General features: G+C 43.0%; 1 long non-coding RNA gene across 1 annotated transcript in view; it reads left to right on the top strand.

Annotated features, from left to right (window-relative positions):
• Positions 1-1,607, top strand: part of LOC109287904 — a 16,675-nt gene extending 15,068 nt beyond the window's left edge. The window contains exon 4 of the long non-coding RNA XR_002095003.1: positions 672-1,607. This is a non-coding gene — a long non-coding RNA (uncharacterized LOC109287904). The remainder of the gene's footprint in view (positions 1-671) is intronic.
• Positions 1,608-18,345: the final 16,738 nt, after the last annotated feature.

Genomic DNA, 18,345 nt, shown 5'->3' with positions numbered 1-18,345 from the left:
ATAGACACTGGGCAGCCTCTTCTCCTGTAGAGAGTGCCCATCTATTCCAAACTATATGGCTCCCGGCTCCTGCCGGGTCCTGTCATTCTTAGCCGCTCTGCACAGCCCGGGTCTTCGCTGGGACCTGTCGTCCCTGCTTCCCTGCCCTGTGGAGGCTTCGGCTTACCCCACCAGGTTCGGCAGCTCCTCTGGACAGTTTTGCTCCGCTCACCGCAGCTTCCTCTTGCCGCTGCAGCTGCCTGGCTTCCTTCCGGTTCCGCCCCCCTTCTTCCGGACGCCAGCGTCCCTCTTACACTGGTCCTTGCTGCCCGGGCCACACCTACTTCCCCACACCTGAAGATGGTAAGGGGTTGCCCAGCGTTTTGGGCGTGTGGGAGTGAGTCCAGCGCTGCTGCGCTGGGGTGGGAAGCCTCCGATCCAGCCCGCCTCTTCACTCCCTCACATACAGGTATTTCCTTTGCCCCACTAGGTGAGATATTCACAGAATACCTAAGCAGGCAAAACACACTCCATGTTATTGAGAAAAGTGAGAATCCCACAGTATCCATGTCTATCTGACCGGGGAGAAAAGTCCTTTTGAACCCCAATCTGGTGATTGATATGATCCTGAGCATGTGAACAAGACATGTCTGACAGTCATCCAAGAAACGGGTTTCTCTGTACTCTCTTAGAGCACTGCCTCTCTCCGCTGATGTTGCATCTCCAACTGTATCCAATCTCTGATTCTTCAGAAGAATTGGAGGAAAATTAGACAGTATAAAGCTGGCCATTTTTGTATCAGTTTCCTTCCTGAGAGCTGCAGATGACTGGCTAAAGCCCTAAAACATAAAATTTGTGGATAAGCACTGTTTTAATGGAGAACTGCATGTTATGAGCATGTTGGAGGTTGCACGGACAGTCTGTTCTCTCTGGGACCTCAAAGGAAGAAGGAGAAGCCAGGGGGCTCTCAGATTCACGTATTCCAAAGCTACAGGGGATTGTCTGTGTGTATTTGATCACAGAATTTCTCCCAGATACATATCTTTAAAACAGACACTTATTTTCACTTTAACGACTCCAGGCAAAGATGTGTGCACTTAGGAGATCCGCTCTTAAGCAGCTTGTTCAAAGTTGTGGAGGGAGAGGGAGATTTTCAGAGGCACAAAGAGGCCTACCTCTTTGTATTGAAAGTCAAATCTTGGTGTTGTTGAGTGCCTGCCTACATGGCTGTCCAAAGCTGGGTGATCTCAATTGCATTAACTCCCAGTGCAACTCTTAGTTGTACTACACTTCTTTTTTCATAAGACCATATTTCATTTTGAAGTAGACAGAGCCATTAAGTTGTTTAACATAAGTATTCCAATATTTGCTCTATGTGATTTGTGTTGCACCAACACTGTTACATAAAACTCATAGCAAATTAAACTATGCAGCTTGCTTTGCAGGTTTCATTATTTCTATAATTCCTATAACATTTGCCAGTTTGCCACTTGGTGATGCTCTGTGTTTTGGACACATTATTATTTTTCAGAGTGGTATATCTCACATGCACCCAGCAGATGGCATTACCTTTGCAGTTACAGCATTTCCTGTACTGAAAGGCAGAGAGGCAGATTGGTGTTTTATTTCTATTTTTTTCATATTTATGGAAATTGCTGAATGTAAAATCAAACAAGCTGAAGCAAGTTGGTCAAGAAAGTGACAAAATAAGATTGAACTTTTTCTTCACTCTGGAAGTTACTGATGACCTTTTGTGCTTTTAAATTTCAGTTTAATGTTAGGATAAGTTATGCAAAGTCAAGCAAGGCAAACAGATGATTTTGATATTTAGGATGATACAATGTCACAATGGGTCATTATAGTGGGTAAATGAATATCTTTTATTGCTTTCAAATTAGAACTAAAATATAAAAATAACCAATAAAATTTAGCATTAGCTTTTGTTTTAGCTTTATTTAGGAGCAAAGGGTCCATCTGACAAGGAAAAGGCAAGCAAGTAGTCTGATAGCCATTCTATTATACTTGTCTTAGCTATTTCTGACACTTTGACCTTCTCTTTCTCCTAAGTAGAATGCATAATACAGTGAAATGACGGCACTGCTCAAAAGAGAGCAGTGAAACAAAACACTCCTGGCTTACATTGTTGAGTCAATCTGTCCTAAAAGGAGAGGAAGTTGTAGCTATTTTTTTTACAAGAAAAGATATGCTTCCTCCCCTCTTCCCCACCCCACTGAATAAGCTTGACTATTTTGCAGAGCGACTGCTTTGCAATCGTTATTTACCATGTCAGCTCCATTCCTGAGCTGCCCACACATGGTCCTTTCCATCAAAAAACAATACTGTGTTCCCCCTGCATATGCAGGGGTTGGACTCAGAAGTCCTTTCAGTCTACAGTATCCATGATCCTGCCCCATTTGTCAGGAGCACTTAGTATCCAGCCACCCATAGCATTTTTCAAGGAGTCTTTGGCTGTCTGACTCCCACCAAAATGAGGGGGTGTGTTGCAATTATAATGAAGCAATAGCTTTAGTGTTTTTCTGTCACAATGCCCACAATGCCCACTGTGTGTACATTTTCATTATACATTCTGTATAGGGCCAGGTCTTTAGTTAGTATAAATCTGTAGACCTACATCCAAGAAGTTACAACAGTTAACAACAGCTGGTCCTCTAAAAGCAGAGATGACCCACTGTATTTTAGGGTTCATCTTATAACTTTTTAGGCTTCTGAGTCTTAACTGAATGTTCCCAGTATAATTTTTCCAGTAGACACAGGACCACATTTGGGCTATCATTCAGGGGCAGGGAAATGATTCCATTTTATTCACAGGAGGCAGAAGGGGGACATTGAAGCCAAGATCCTTCGGAGTCTGTGAATAGCTTCCCCAAAATTCAGGGAACAGTTATAGCAACAAACTGCATCCTGGAAGCTTCTAGAATCTGATCTGTCACATGGTGCTATGTACTGCTTTCTGGAAAGTTTCTTTTTGTCCTTTAATTTCATTGATTGTTGTATCCTGAGAAGCCAGGCCTCAAAAGAACTTCTTGGTTCTTCTCCCCAGCAACAGCACAGAGAGAAGACAATTGTCAGCACATTGCAATTACACACAGGGTGTGAAGTAGTTAAAATAAACCTAATAGCCTAAAAGTGATTCCTTCTCTCTCCCCGCAACACCCATCTATTCTGATCCAAGACCACTGTTTCTCCTATTTTTCATTCCTACCTAGTAATTGCATTCTTTCATGCTCTCTTTGACTAGGGACAGAAATTACACATAAACCAGTATAAGTGACTGGAAACTGGTTTGGATTGGTAACACAACAGAAATTCAGTGCACATAAACTGCTTTCAAAATGGCTAAATCATTTCTAAGATAAACTTGGTTGGATGTAGTCTCAGACTTAACAGTTTATTGAATTTCTGTCTCAGATCCCCACCACATTCAAGTTAATTCACGGTCCCTCAGCATCCCAGGATTTCATAGATTGTAAGGGGCTGGAAGGGACCTTGCAAGATCATCGGGTCCAGCCCCCCTGCACTGGGCAGGAAAGACAACTGGGGTTGGGTGACCCCAGTGAGGTGACCATCCAGTCTCCTCTAGAAGATCTCCGGAGTAGGTGATTACACCACTTCTGGAGTGAGTTTATTCCACAGTCTGGACACCCTGACTGTGAAGAAGTTTGTCCTAGAGTTAAGCCTGAAACGGCCTTCCAGGAGTTTGTGGCCATTATTCCCGGTTTTCCCCAAAGGTGCCCTGGTGAACAGTTTTGCCAAGCCCTTGATGTACTCCCTTGATGTAGAAATAAGTTGCTACCAAGTCCCCTCTCAGAAGTGGTGATGCATAGGGGTAGCATGTGGGTGCACGTGCACCCCATGAGAGTGCCGGTGCACCCCCTGTCAGGCCGCACTCCCCATTTAGCTGGTGGCAGGGGGGCAGGTGGGAGCACCAGTGCCCCCCCTGCAATCCCCCACTGTGAGTGGCCATGGGGCTTCCGGAAGTGGTGTGGCGGCTTTCACGGTGAGTGAGATCGGGAGTGGGGAACCCCCTGGTTACTGTGATTGGCCCCCTTTGAGACACTTGCCCCCCCTGATTCATGAGGCATCAGTCACCCCTGCCTCCCAGCCTTCTCTTCTTTAGGCTGAAGAGGCCCAAGTCCCTCAGCCTTTTTCTTGTATGGCGTGCCTTGCAAGTCTCTGATCATATGGGTGGCTTTTCTCTGGACTCTCTCAAGCTTGTCTACATCCTTGTTATAGTGTGGTGCCCAGAACTGGATGCAGTACTCCACCTGTAGTCTCACCAATGCTAAGTAAAGCAGATGAAGCACTTCCTTGGTTTTGCTCGGGATGCATTGGTTGATGCATGCCAGAGTATTATAGCAACAAACTGCATTTGCCCTGCTGGCTACAGCATTGCACTGATAGCTCATGTTCATACTATGGCCTATTATTACCCCTAGGTCCCTTTCAGTCATGTTGCTAGTCAGTTTGGCACCAATGAGCCAGTAATAATGGAGCACTTTACACTTCTCAATGTTGAGTTTCATCTGATTCCGATCTGTCCAACTTGCCAACCTGTCTAGGTCTGTCTGTATCTGCAACCTATTTTCAAATGTGACCACGCTCCCCGATAACTTGGTGTCATCTGCGAACTTGGCCAGTGCAATCTTCACCCCCACATCCAAATCACTGATAAATGTGTTGAAAAGCATTGGACCAAGCACAGACCCCTGAGAGACACCATTGGCCACTTCTCACCAGGACGACACAAATCTGTTCATTAGAACTCTTTGGGTCCTACCCCGCAGCCAGTTTCCTACCCACCTAGCTGTCAAGCAGTTAAGCCAGCCATCCTCCAATTTTCCCTTGAGAATGTCATGGGATACCAGATCAAAGGTCTTTTGGAAGTCTAGGTATACAATGTTGTCCTCCTTTCTCTTGACCTGGTTGTAGAACGTGATGAGATTGGTAAGACAAGAGCTGCCCATGATGAAGCCATGCTGGCTGTCATTCAGAATCCTACTTTCTGCAACCATATCGCGCATAGACTCCTTGATGATTTTTTCCAGGATTTTCCCTCGGATAGAAGTTAGGCTAATTGGCCTATAGTTGCCTGGGTCCTCTCTCCTCCCCTTCTTGAGGGCACAACATTGGTCCTCGTCTGGTCTTCGGGGATGTCCCCCAAGTGCCACAAGTTTTGGAAGAGTTTCACAAGAGGTCTCAGGATGACTTTGGCCAACTCCTTTAGCACTCTTAGGTGAAGTTCATTAGGTCCTGCTGACATATAAATATCTAACTTTTCTAACTGATCATGCACCAGCTCAGTATCAACAGTAGGAAGGCAGTCATTCCCACCATGACCCTTCTGAACCTTATCTTATAGCATGATTTTCCCCTTAGTCTGGTAAAATACTGAAGCAAAGTAGTCATTCAGGAATGTAGTTTTCTCCTGAGTGTTGGTAACCATCTGTCCTGAGTAGTTAAGCAGCGGCCCCATGCTTCTGTTTGTTTTCTTCCTGTTCCCTACATACCCAAAGAAGGACTTCTTATTGTCCTTGATTCTCATTGTTAGCTTAAATTCAGCTGCCATTTAGGCTTTCTAATCTTCTTCCTACAAGTGTGGGTCATTGTATAGGCCTCCTTGGGGACTGCCCCAAGCTTCCACTGTCTGTATACCTCTTTCTTCTTTTTCAAGAGGACCGCGATATCCCTATTAAGCCAGGAGGGCTTACCAGCCCTTTTGCTACCTTTCCTCTGCACGGAAATGGTTTTCTTTTGTGCTTTGGGGATCATATCCTTGAGGCATGACCACTCTTCATGCACTCCTTTTACTGTCTGTCCCTGGTCCCACAGCACTTCCTCTGCTATTGTCCTGAGCCTGTTGAAATTCACTTTTTTCAAGCCCAAAACTTCAACCCTGTTAGCTGATTTGCCTGCCTTGTGACGGACAGTGAACATGATGATCTCATGGTCGCTGTTGCCCAGGCTATCCTCTATATTCAGGTTGCTCACCAGATTGTCTCCTTTGGCCAAGACCAAGTCTAGGAAAGAGTTATGTCTGGTTAGCCCATGCACTTCCTGCTTTGCACCTCCCCCACAAACCCCCCTTTCACAGTGTGTGAAACAAGCCTTGGCCCAAGCTGTCTGCTCCAGCCCGACAGGGAGGAATGCTCTAGCTCCCCTTGCCTTCTGGCCTGGGCCATTGCAGGCATGTGACTGCATTTCCAGAATCAAAAGTGAATGTCTGTTCACTTGTTTATCAGTTCAATCTATGCAGTTTAAACTAACCTGTGAAGATTGAATTGATTCAGCCTCAGGCTGACTGCCTGTACTCAGACTTTTTGTCTCTTTTGAGGACCATGGCAGAGGGATTCACCTGCAACTGTGTTATAGCCCCATTGACTTCAACAGTGATTTATGGAGGTCTGCCCTCCTGGATCTTCTGAGATCATAGAATCTGTGAGCTCAGAATCAATGAAGTCATAGAATCTATTATAAACTTCTATGAAGTCATAGACTCTATTCTATGTTGAGGTCATAGAATCATAGAAAAGTAGGGTTGGAAGGGACCTCAGGAGGTCATCTAGTCCTGCTCAAAGCAGGACCATCACCACCTATATCATCCCATCCAAAGCTTTGTCTAGCCAGGCTTTAAATTTTGTAAGGATGTAGCATCCACAACCTCTCTGAATAAGCTGTTTCAGTGCTTTACTACCTTTCTAATGAGAGTTTTTCCTAGTATATAATCTAAACTTCCCTTGCTGTAACTTGAGACCATTGCTCCTTGTTCTGCCATCAACCACCACTAAGAATGGTGGCTTCAACCTCCTTGGGTCCACCCTTCAGGTAGTTGAAAGCTGCTTTTAAAGTCCATCTGCTTTCTCTTCTCCAGACTAAATAAGCCCAGTTCCCTCAGCCTCTCCTCAGAAGACATGTGTTCCAAGCCCCTAAACATTTTCATTGCCCACCGGACTCTCTCCAATTTGTCCACATTCTTTCTGTAGTGGGCACAGGCTCTGTCTTTGGTTTTTGCTGTTGGGTGACTTGTGGGGGGGTGTTCCTGCACTGAGTCCTGCGCATGCCCAGATGAGGCAGGTATCCAGGTTGTAGCTGTATTGGTCTAGAGGAAAAAGCAATCAAGACTCATAGTAGAGGTGATATCTTCTATTAGACCAACAAGATTTTTGCAAAAAAAATTCTTTAATTGCAAGCTTTCAGGCACAAACACCCTTCATAAGGCATCAGAGAAAAGACTGTAAACGTTCTCCTGGGTAGAAATCAAAGTTCATATTTTATAGGCTTTCACAGAGGAGTCAATAGATAGAAAACTCCTCTGGGCATTCAGTTCACGTCTATGTGAGGTTCAGTGATGATGCAAATTACCTTGAAACAAAGGCAGGGGTGGCGTCTCAGGTTTCAGGTGGCCACAGTTGCCTTCTGCTTTTTTAAATGAAATCTTCATATTTTCCAAAGCAGATTCGAAGAAGATTTGTACTAGAGATTATGATAACATTTCTACTACAAGTTCAGAAAAGGCAGTGCATTTCTTCAACCCAGTTTGTCCGACGTGATTCATGGATGCTGAGCACGCGCTAATTTATTTCAGTGGGTTATTGAGACCTGGAGCGCCCATGGAGTAGGGGCTCCAAAACTGGCATTTCCCTTGATCTGCTGGTACACCCCTACTAATGCAGCCCAGTGTGCCATTAGCCTTCTTCACAAGGGCACACTGTTGGCTTATATTCAGCTTATTGTTCACCATAAGCCTCAGATCCTCAGTACCTAGCAGAACTAAGCCTATAAAATGCAAGAAACTGATCTGAAAATGAGTTCCACATAGTCAAACTGCACTGAAAGAGTTATGGTGAAGATTTATGGCTATGTGTAGCTTATTGTAGAAGCAAGCCTAAATTGTCATTATGTGGGAGTGCAGACTTCTGGTTGCTATACAATATGTAAATTCCCGCTAACTCGTTACAGTTACAATAGCATTGATGTGGTATGTTCTTTCAATTACACATTCAGACTTGTTAATTTAGTTCAGCCTTTATATATCTCTTTTTCCAAATTAACAACAGATTAACTTCTATTTTGTGCTATTGGCAGATGAAATTAGATTATACAAGTCAAATGATGAATGTAAACAAGGGCTTTTTGAACAACTAATAGATATAGTTTATCAACAAATGTAAATAACTTGTAGAGTTCATTTATTTGAACTTAATAAGTTTAATTTTATGCAATTAAAATTCCAGAGAATACGAGCTTGTGTGTATGTATATAAACTCATATTCTCTAGAATTAGAGGGGTGTGCGTGTGTAATGCACACCCATATGTATGCATATAATTCCAGAGAACATAATATAAAAGTAATGTAAAAATTAGCAAAATAAAGCCATTAATATCATTAAAATTTAGTTTTCTTCACTTTCAAGTTAAAGGCTTTTTCCATGTAAAGCATTTTTGTGACAATTTTGCAAGATTGCATCTTGCTGCAACCAAAATGTTGAAGAAGCTGATGCTAGACGATCTAAAAATGGTACTGCACCTTCTACAAAGTGCCAGTCTAAGGTTTGGCTCAAACACAGTCACTTTCCTTTGAAGTTGCAGGATTTTGTTGTCCTGGACAAGTGAGGTTTCCAGCCCTGGAAAGAGGAAGGAAAAAAGGGAAGAAATTCTGAATTGGGCCTTTAGCATAACTGAATTTTAACTTAAGTGAGGGGGTGAGGGGCAACTAACACAGCAGCCTCAAGCACCACCTTTGTGGGGAAGGTGCAAAAATACCCACTGTCACAGCAGCAGCTGAACATGCTCCTGTGATCAGTACCACATCAGCATCTGGCACTGCCCCCTGTATCATGGGTCCAGAGCTGCCCTGCTACACCTCTGAGTTGGGCCCTAAACAGGGAGCTTAACCCTTCTTTTGAAGTGATGTACTTCCTCTCTTCCAGTTCACTAAAATTAACATTGAGGGCCCTTTGCTACTTGTGAGATCAACAGCATCAATGAGCTTTTCATACTTGGACAGAAGCTTACGGAGTCAAGCTTACAAATCTATACAAGCTGATAGATCATCATGAACTGTTGTTATTATTATCAAATGTTTGTTTTGCAACAGTGAGTAGGGCCAGTCAGGTTGGGCCTCATTGTCCTAAGTAGTGCACAAATGTATAGTCCAAGAATTCCCTCTATGGTTTTGTATCTATGAGGTAAGAATGACGGATGAAGGAGTTAAACAAGTGAATTGAGACTAGGGAGACAGAAGTAACCAGGGACAGCACCTTTTTCCTGATAGCACTGTAAACTCCTAGGGCCTAATTCTCTTCTCATTATCCTCTGTTTATATGTGCATAACTATTGATTGGAGTTGAACTTATGAGGATGAAGAGTCACACCCTGTAACAGGGCACTGGTATTGGACCCTGTTATGATCCATATTTTCCAGCCAGGCCAGAGCCAAACAAAACTTACCTCAAGCCTGAACAATCATGCCGCAGATGCCGGAGATAAATGGCTTACCCCTGGAAACTAGCCAAACCTGAAGTGGTCAGCCCACCTGCATACCACCACATGTGGCAATATACATATACTGCCACTGGGAGTCCTGTGGGAAGTTTAATGGAGCAACTGGCCAGCAGGAGACTCCTTCACTCCCCAGAGAGGGGGAAGCACAGCGCCTCCAGGGAGAGGACGGTGCACTCTGTGCAGAGGCACAGAACAGAATGGGCTGCATCATGAACCTCAGACACTGGTCCAGGGGGCAAGGGAAGCCAGCAGCAGAGTCAGAGTGGTGGATGGAATGCTGGGCAAGTCACTATCTACTGAAGCAGAAGAAAATGGCAGCCACGCAGGTCCCGGCAGTGACGGGGAGCAGGGAGAGGATAAGTCCCTCCATGAGGGAGGCTACCCTGGGGATTTTTGCAAAAAGGGATAACTGAATTGTTAAGTTGGCAAACAAAAGGCTTGGATGTGGTGACCCTAAACTTGATTAATTGATGGGTGGAACTGGCGAGGGAGCTCCTCATGAAGTGAAGTCTTAGGTAAGTGAGTGGGGATAAACTGGTGCCTGACAAACTCATTAATTGATTAAATATAAAGCAAGGATTAATTGAGTAATTATAGACACATTTATGAACTATAAATAAGGAGTGCTGATAAACATGCTAATTAATGAAGTATAAATAAGAATTAACTGAGTGATGATAAACTCATTACTTGATGGAGTATACATAAGAATTAATAGAATGATGCTAAACTCATCCATTAGTGTAGTATAAAAAGGGCCAATTAATTGGGCGAACCAACAGTGAGAGACTGGCTAACAAGTGAATTATAAAATAATAAATTACTTGAATAGGCTGGCAAGGGTTGGGCTGCTAACTGACAACTCCTGCAGGCAAGTGACAGGAATGACTGAGCTGTAGCCTGACACCACACAGTGTGTTTACTGTGAGGACAAGATATCAAGAGAAATCACAGGCCTAAGTTTGGGCAGGTGTGGTAAGGGTGGAGTGTAGGGGAGGTAAAGCCCTATGAAGAAAAGTCTTGCCCTTAAGTCCCACCACTGATTGTGATGAACATCTCACCTCCTTTCTTTTCTCTTTTCTAACTACTTGAACATCAAGGCATGGCAGCTGAGTAACAAGGCAGATTGGGAAGAGGGATAAAAAGTGAGCAAGCCAGATGTCCTACACAACCATAGCGTTTGGAGTCTATGATTTAATACTCTGAAATAATTAAATGCTTGTCCACTCTCTGGATGAGTTAATCCTGGTCTGGGTTTTTATAGAAGAAGAAGGTCTTATAAGATGGAGAGGATCTAATCATAGATGAAAAATAAGTGTTTGGAGTTAGAACCATAGGACAGCCAGGGACCTTCTGGCTCATTGAATCCTATCCAAAACATCAAACCCAAGCAGGCAGAGGAGATTCTGGTGGACAGAAGAAAGAATTTTGAAGTGTTTGTAATATTATTTGATGGAATGTGCCTCAACTGGTTAATTCAGCATGCAGTGTAAGAGTATTTCAGGTTTCTCACTGACACTGGGTTCTCACATATCTCTGAGTAATGCTTTCTGCCACCTCCATTTGTTCAGGGACTCTTTTCCATCCTGGTCATCTGGTCTTGTTTGATTGTGCTTTCATCACCTCTCAGCTGGACTGCAGCATAAAACCCAGCCCTCAGGGGAAAGCCACAATACGAAAGAATACTGCAGCACACCTCTTCAGCACATGGGCTAACACATCAACCTGCCTTCTGTGCTATGTGATGCCCTTATAATATTGAATTAAAATGAAAGTGACAGCCCACATCTTTAAAGCAATCAATGGACTACACTCAGGATAGCTAAAAGATTAACTAGTTTTTCAGGATGAAGACAGTGTTCACTTGTCAGACACAATGGAACTTTCTACAGTTAGGCTAAAGTTCTTCTGTGCAGAAGATGGAGATTCCTTCAGAGCTGGCTTGAAAATGTAGAATGAGTTCTCTCAAAATCTAAAGAGTGTCACAAGTTTGACCATCTCCTGGTCTAAGTGCTAGGCACAGCTCCTTAACCTTTCCCTTCTCTCACATGAATAGATAACTACATGTATGTAGAAACATATATGCCAAAACAAACCCTCCACTACACAAACTTCTCCCCTGGGAAGAGGAGAGAAAACAAATGCATGACAGATATTAGCCATACTGCAGATTACTGACATATTATTGAGAGACAGAAGTTACATTTGTTGTGTGACTGGCCCCTTGAAATCTCTCTATAGCCATGCCCTGACAGAAGTGCAAGGCTTCAGGGCACTTTAAAAGTCCCCAGTCACATGACAAATGAACCCTCATTATATTTCTGACAACAGTACTCCAAAATGGAGCACCTTCACTATACTTCTGTCTGCTCAGATGCCTGGGCTGATGCAGCCCAGCCCTGCTCTCAGTGCTGTCTACATGGTTGGGGGAGGGGAGGAGGAGAAAGGAGGGAAGGGAGCTCAGGTTGGGGTTTGCTAGTTTGCTCTGGAGTGGGTGGGGTGGATTAGAGCCCCCACCTCAGGAGGAGGCTTTGATTCACCTGCCCCCATTCCAAGCTCCCTCCCTTCCCTTCTTGCCCCCTCTCATCATACAGACAATACCAGAGCTGGGAGGTGATGGAGCAAAGGGAGAGAAGCTGCAGACATGCAGCTTCTCAGCTGAAATGGCTCCAAAGTGGATCTCCAAAGTGAATGTCTGTTGGGTCAGGAGGGTTGGTCTAATTCATGGCACTTTCTGTGAAGTGCCATGAGTTAGACTGGGGAGATGCACATCTATTAGCATCCTGAGTATCCAATGTAAAGTAAAAAAGTTTGCAGGGACTGATGGCTCTGGATATCTGCAAATATTTCCACTACTCCCACTAAGGCTCACCAGGATGTGAAGATTGTACAGATTACAGATTTGTACAGATTACACAATTAACTGACTGTTCTGTAGTTAGTAATCTTGCCTGCTACCTTTCCCATAAATGGATCTGAAAGCCTCAGAAAGACGATACAGACTTTAGTGGGCTTTCCCCTGGGTGTAGATTTTTGCAAAGTCATAGAAAATGCTCTGTTCATCTCTGGACTACAGATGCCTCTGATGTGAAAGGTGCCTGAGTCCAGCTTCATACACTATCCTGCTGAAAGTAGATGCAGGATTATAACTTCCTGAGTTAGAATGTGACCAGGAGACTGGAATGAACACTGCAGTTGATGAGAAAATGCCTTGGGGTCCCTAATGAAAACATGACAGAACCTCAGATTTACATCTCACCCTGATTCTGCCTTGTTGGGATCAGCCATTCACAATTGGCCAACAATTGTACTCTAACTCATGATACAATGTGGCCAGAGCATAGCTCAGTGTAATGTAGCTGGGGAGACTATGTGATAGTGTGCTATCTCAACTAATCAGTAGTAACCAAAGAACAGCACAGCTGATCTCATACCTCATGGCAGGGCTATTCAATTTTTGAGTGACTGGGGGCTGCAGCCTCTCTGGTCACATGTGGAGTGGGTCACAGGTGAGACTGCACAGGCATCTCCCCTCCCTGCTGCAGATATCCCCACCCCCACTGCACAATTCCAACATCCCCTCTACTGTGCCATGTAGTCCCCCTTTCACCATGTGGTGGGTGCTCCCCACCTGCACCATGCTGGTGCTTCCATACTGTTTGGGGTTCAGAAATCCACCCCCTCCCCCAAGTCTCCTGGCCCTGAGCTCCCTCTGCCCCATGGGCTGCATTGCATTGCCCCTAGATTGCAGTGTCCTTGTGGATTGGTTTTGGCCCAAGGGCTGGCAATTGAACATCTCTACCTCACACCTTGCCATAATGTTTACTTCCTAAATAGGCTCATGGTTGCTATCTTCATTTGTTTTTCAAACTTGCATTTTTCTGTTTTGTAAAATATTTCTCCACCAAAATAAAATGGCTAATGCTACATTGAGTCATCTGAAATGTGCTACATTCACATTGGAAACTGACATAACATATATCTTGTTTTTCTGGAGAGCAAATAGCTGTGTAGTGCCTCATGCTAACACAGTCTCACAATTTTATTTTGAGTGTGGTGTTTAGATTTGCACCAAGATTTACGTACCAGCAGATACTGAAGATGCTGTACTCTCACATGTACTTGAAAGGTCCAGGTTCACAAAATGATAAATTTTAAGGCCCAAAAGGCATATGACTTCTGACTTCCTGAATATTACATAGAACTTTACCCACTAATTCCAACATCAGAACCATAATGTCTGATAGAGCTTGAGCATATCTTTTTGAAGGATGTACATTCTCCAGTTAAGAACTTTAAGTGATGGAAAACATGTTACATCCATTGGGAAGTAATTACCTCCACAATTAAATATATACATCCTACTTTTAGTTTGAAATGTTCTAGATAGCACTTTTCAGCCATTGAATTATTTTGCCTTTGTTTTGTATGTTAAAGAAAGCTCTGCTATAGCTGCTGTCTCTAATCCTGGAAGTGTTACAGGTTATGATCAAACTACCACTTAATCTTTTCTTTGTTAGGCTAAATAGATTGAGCTGCTTAAGCATTCAGCTATAAAGAAAGTGTGAGAGACCCTGAATCCTAGTAACTCAATATCATTTCTGATGGGTGGGTACCAGAATTGGGGACAGTATTCCAGTAAATGTTCTGACTAATGTTGTTATCCCTGCATTCTTACTTATATTCCCCTGTTTAGACATATTTATTCAGACTGGCTGTTTTTAAAATGTCCTGTGAGCTTAGGGATCAGTCAGCCCAGTTCTCTTGATCAGACTGATAGTGTATTAATTTATGTTGTTCCACTTGATTCAGCATAATGCTGTGGAGGTCAAGCACTGAGCAATAAACCTAAGTAGAAGCACTCATTAATCACTTTGGTAATTCATTCCTAACAGTGCTTTGAAGGGTCTGGTTCCATGATTACTCAGATTACTTTAGTGCATGATAGCTGATTGTTTTTTACTTTTTTGCTTTACTATGAGTAACAAGATCAATAACTGATGAAAGATATTGAAAAACCTCAGGGCATTTGTAGTTTGGTTAATAACAGTTCTTGGAATGTGTACACTTGCCCTTTGCTCAAGTTGCTAAGACTGTTAGATATAGAAAAACAATACATGAATTGTATATTCAGGAAAGAGTTAATCAGGAAGAAACATTTAGTTCACCTAGGTCTTGTCCACACTAAGAAATGAACCCAGTTGGCAGGTTCTAATAGAAAGCTTTGGGATTGGAGCTTCTATAAAATTTACCATAGTATGGTCTATAAATGTTAGGAGTCATAACAGTTGCCATCATTACCAAGCTAGTCAAACATCCATGTATATGAGCCCTATAGGGACCCAGTCTACATTATCTTTAAGGCTAATTACAGACAGTCAAAAAGCCCAAGGCTGAATTGGTTCAGTCTTTGCAGGTTAGTCTAAGCTGCAGAGATTGAATCAATAAGCAAATGAACACACATTTCTTTTAATTTAGGAAATGCAGCCACATGCCTGCAGTGGCTCAAGCCAGCAGCCGGGCAGGTGTTAGGGCATGCTTGCCAGCCACTGCCAAATGGGAGGGAAGAGAGAAAGCCCTCCAAGACTTTTCCCCACTCCCTGCTGGAGCAGAGCAGGTATGGTCAGCCCCCAGCCCATGCTCTGCCTTGGGTAAGAGGGGTGGGGGGAAGTATTGGCATTGAATTCATAAAAGTTTGAACAAGAATAGCTCTTTCTCTGAAAAACTATAAACTGAAGAACTATAAATACAGCATGGGCTGTGTGTTTGATTACTCTTCCTGCTGCCCCTAAAGTCTCTGGGATTTGCAGTCCAGAATCTGAGCAGCAGAACTCTGCTATGTTTATAGTTCTGCAAAGCAGGGTTGCTCATCACTTCCTCTTCCTGCTTCCAAGTGCCTCTGAGATTTATAGTCCACAGTGACAGCCAGCAGGGCAGGGCAGCTCTGTACTCAGGGGAAGGTGAGTTTAACCCCCCTCCCTGGTCCCAGACCCCAGCTGGGGTTTGCTTGGGGGGCAGGGGGGCAGTGAGCCAGCCCTCACTGCTCCAGCTAGGGAGCAGAGGAGTGGGGCCAGCCCTGCTCTCTGGTGCAGACAGCACAGCCCAGGGCTGAAAAGCATGATGGGTGATTGATTTGACTTAAACCAGAAAGAGGTCTGGGACAGAAGTTTCATAAACTGGTTTGACGCACATGAGTTAAGATTGATACTATATTCAACCAGGTTATCTTAAATCAGTTTTAGCCATTTTGAAACTGGTTTATGTGCACTGAAATTCTGTTCTGTTACAGGTTTAAACCAGTTTCTGATGACTTAAAATGGTTTATGTGTAACTTCTGTCCCTAGCCTAAGTTAATATGAGTTAAAGGAGCCAGACCCTAGGTCCATATGAGTTCTAGTCTTGTTTCTGTTGAAATCAGTAAAAGTTTTGCTAGTTTGGAAGCAGGCTTAGATCTTAAGGTCTCTCAACAGCTGCAAGAAGGCCACTTGCCCATAAACTGAAGCACATACTGTTACATATGTATGCTGCCATATGTTTAATACATATTTCATTTTATTACCTTGCATGTAAACTAATTCTAGTATTTGTGTATATTTTATGGATCTCTTGGATATCTTAGCAGCTTATTGCTACAGAGGAAGGTGAGCCTTTAAAACAAAGACCTCAAGAAGCAATTTTATAAGCAATGGTAACAGGTGCTAACTCTCAACAGAGAATGCTAGGGTCAAAGTACTGTATTTTTATGTTATTGCAAATTGATTGGCCTTTTAATTCCAGAGTGTAAAAATAGCAATAATATTTGGCAATTAGATTTTATTGTGTCTCTTATCTGAAGCACTGTGCTCTTTATCTTCCTCCACGTAGAAAAGAAACGCTTGAAGTTTTCCCTGACCTAATCTCTGATGTACCTTTCTCCAGCCAGTGTCTATTTCAGCAGTTGTAGTGCCTACTTTAATATCCTCAAATGAAAGACTAGATCCCTCTGTCATGATGGCCAAAGTGGTCCTTGAACATAGCAAGAGTAACCTAGTAGCAAAATGCTACCACCTGTAACAGTCTTTACTTTAGTATCATTTTCAAAATACCATAGCATTCTTCTCTGGTAAATGACTTGGAGTTAATGCTGTGAATATGACACGTAATTGTGTGTCACCCCACTCATTACAAAATAGCTCTTCTGTCTCTGTACAATTGCAACAGCTTTTCTTCTGTTGGAGAGTGAAGCTCATAAGGACAAAGTCAGGACTAAAATCATTGTCCTAGATGCAGCAGCAGTTTCCAGTCTCTGGAAGATGAACGACTTCATTCAGGTTTTTTATGTCAAAAGGCAGCAATATGCAGCCCAGCTACTGCTTCACCTGAATTCTTCTATAAAGGGTGCTGCAAGATAAACAACATGCAAAGGGCTGTATTTCCCTCTGATTTTAGCCAGATGCATTTCAGTTGATTTCTAAATATTGTTTCTCATTTACCTGGCTGAAAATACAAAATGAAGTAGGCCCAAACCATTTGGAGTGGAAAGTGTGAGAAACAATCCACTACTTTCACAAGTTCAGTATTCAGAGCCCACATCTGTTGTCTTTTCCCCTGGCGTCTGCAAACTGCATGCAGGGTAAATTCTCTGTTTATGTCAATTAGCACAGCTTTTTGTGATGAAAATATCAAAATCTCAAGTCTGCTCCAGATGAAAATTTGCCAGTTCAATAAAGAAAGGTTTCTTTCTTTCCAGAAAAGAATGAAAAATGTCACTCTGGCAAACTGAGAAAATCAAGGAGCCAAGCTGACAGTGACATAAATGAGGCTGTAAATTGCATGTTATTATGTTTCTGTAATTTACATGATAAGAACTGTAGGCTGTAGAAAGGGAGGCTTTGGGAGGAAAAGTTCACTTCTTTTCTGCAGCATGATTCTTTGCAGGAACAAAGGTACCTGGTACTGTCTTACTACATGCAGGTGCTTAACCCTTAGAGAGTTGAGCTTTCTTGCTTCAAAACAGTAGGGAAAAAATGCCTTATTGGGTCATGTAGTCTCTTTTTCTTCATCTGGGAATTGTTCCTGGTTTGGGGCTAGATTGTGACACAATTGCCTTCAGCTACCACATAATAAATCTGTTTTGTTAAAGTTAGTTCCAAAGAGCTGGAGCCTCAAATTTCAAGCTGATCTCAAACTTCGGGGACTTAAGATTTTGTTTTAAGCCAACTTCTAGATGGTTGAAATGGGAATGGATATTAGGTCAATTAGTCCCTCTGCAGTGGATAGTATCAGTGAAAGCTGATATCTCAATAAACATGAGTTATCAGCTGGCAAAAATAAGGACTGCATTTTTATACTATATCCATCTGTACATCTAAAATAAGATTCAGAGGAGCAAAGCCAGCTCCTCATTTTTGGAAATGAACAACTGCACCATTAACATGTCTTGTTCTAAAGGCAGACTGAGGCAGCGCCATCCATTGATGGGACAAGACATTCAGTGATGACCTTTATTATTCCCACCCAATGTAGTTATGGTGGACAGGTCAGGTTTGAGTGACTGGCCAGGAAGTTCAGTGAAACCAGCTCAAACCCAGTGAAGTTCTATTTCCTCTCAGTGAAGTGCCAATTTTAGGGAAGCACATGCACAAATTCATGGAGAATGATTGAATAGCTATTTCTACCTGTGATGTTGCAGCTCCATGCCTGAATAATCAAATTACCTTAGGTATAGAGGGTTCACGTAAGCTCAGTTTGAATTTTGTTTTACAAACCATTCACTTAACTAGGTATCTTGAAGCTACCTGCTGGAAATGTAGTCCACTCTCTATGGTGTCTGGGAATAATTAAAAAAAAAGATTTGGTCCATT

The sequence above is a fragment of the Gavialis gangeticus genome, unplaced genomic scaffold, assembly GCF_001723915.1.
Source record: "Gavialis gangeticus isolate Ggan-Ray unplaced genomic scaffold, GavGan_comp1, whole genome shotgun sequence".
In the NCBI taxonomy this organism is placed as follows: Eukaryota; Metazoa; Chordata; order Crocodylia; family Gavialidae; genus Gavialis; species Gavialis gangeticus.
This window is presented reverse-complemented; position numbering and strand designations above follow the sequence as displayed.